Source organism: Limulus polyphemus, unplaced genomic scaffold (assembly GCF_000517525.1).
Source record: "Limulus polyphemus unplaced genomic scaffold, Limulus_polyphemus-2.1.2 Scaffold90, whole genome shotgun sequence".
In the NCBI taxonomy this organism is placed as follows: Eukaryota; Metazoa; Arthropoda; class Merostomata; order Xiphosura; family Limulidae; genus Limulus; species Limulus polyphemus.
Window position 1 is genome coordinate 1,232,695 of NW_013665700.1, and position 1,795 is coordinate 1,234,489.

The window sequence follows — 1,795 nt, forward strand, 5'->3', positions numbered from 1 at the left end:
AGTGCTGTAACCATCTGGCCATGCCGGGCCCTGTTGTTGCGTTCTAACCCGACTTCATAGAAATCATTTAACAATTCTTTTTTCGTCCTACTTTATTTTTGAGACACGTATCATTGGTTGAAACTAAAACAAATACACAGAATATCCCTAGAAATAACAGCGGCTACAGAATAAGTAATTGAAAGGTTGTTAGAAAATAAGTTTGGTTTGAATTTCGCGCAAAGTTACACGAGGACTATCTGCGTTAGCCGTCCCTAATTTAGAAGTAAAAGACGAGAGGAAAGGCAACCAGGCAACACCACCTAGCGCCAACTCTTGGGCTATTCTTTTATTAATAAGTAGTGGGATTGACCGTCACATTATAACGCCCCCACGGCTGAAATGGGGGCATGTCTGGTGGGACAGAGGCTCGAACTCGCGACCCTTAGATTGCGAGTCAACGCCTTAATACCTGGTCATACATTGGGATGTCTTTTTCATATTTTACTTTGTTATCAACATTGGGCTCTATTTGTTTTGTTTGTTTGTTTGAAGTTAAGCACAAAGCTACACAATGGGCTGTCTGTGCTCTGCCCACCACGGGTATCGAAAAACGATTTCTAGCGTTGTAAGACCGCGGACATGCCGCTGTGCCATTGGGAGCAGCTCTGTTTGTTGTGTTGTTTTGTTTTATATAGTTAAAACACATGCAGTACTTAAACGCAAGAATTTTTCAAACCATTCACATCGTTCAAACGCAGTTTGAATTCAATTCAATTATCGTTTTGTTCTCACGAACATAATAATTTGTAATCTTTTACTTAGCCGTCATATGTTGATTTGAATTTTGTAGAGTTAAAGAAACGAACTTTCGTAAAAACGGTTGAATGCCGGTTCATCGCCAGCTCCCCCATAATGTATGAATAATTTTCTTCGAAACACTACCAATATATTTTTGCTTGAAGGCTGAGGTCGAGCGCTACCCAGTGATTAGTGTGCGGAACTGTGCATCTGAGGTTCCGTGGTTTGCGTCCCGTTAACGCAAAAAATAAAATCGTTCCCCGACCTTCGGTGCGGTGGAATCGTTATGATACTGACAGTCGAATCCCACAATTTGTTCTTACAAGAACTCTAGAGTTGGCGGGATATGGTGTTGACTAGCTGCCTTCCCTTTAACCCAGGGGTCACCAAACTACGGCTCGCGGGCCGGATCCGGCCCCCGAGGTCAGTTCATCCGGCCCACCGCTGCACTGTGCCACAAATGAGCTAAAGTATAATTATTTATATGGAAATATCATAGATTGTAGACAAACTTACTATGTAAAAAAAATTAAAATAAGTGTAAGTAAAAATGTCCAGATTTGTCCAATCTGATTTTTGCATCTGACAGTAATATAAGTTTTAGGAAAATCAATGAAATAAAAAATTTGGCAACTTTTTGCGACTTTGGATATCAGAGCCTTTTTTGTGTAAGTACCTGCAATGAGAGTTCATTCCCGCAGTTGCCTCTGCGTGCATTGTTGTATGACGATACAATGCTTACAGGCAGTTGATACAAGTGTGTGCGTGGTTACACAACTTTGTGATAGAGAAGACGTGTGCGTGTATTGTGTGTGCCTCTACGTATATTTGTGTGTCGTACATATGTGTTTATATATTTATATGTAAATCTGGAACACTGGTTCCATACACGGATTAAACCCGAACAGGCGACTTTTTTGCGACTTTGTATATCAGAGCACTTTTTTTTTAAGTACCTGCAATGAAGTTTCCAAGAAAGCGATTACGAGCCTGCTGCAGCGATCGTGTTTTAACT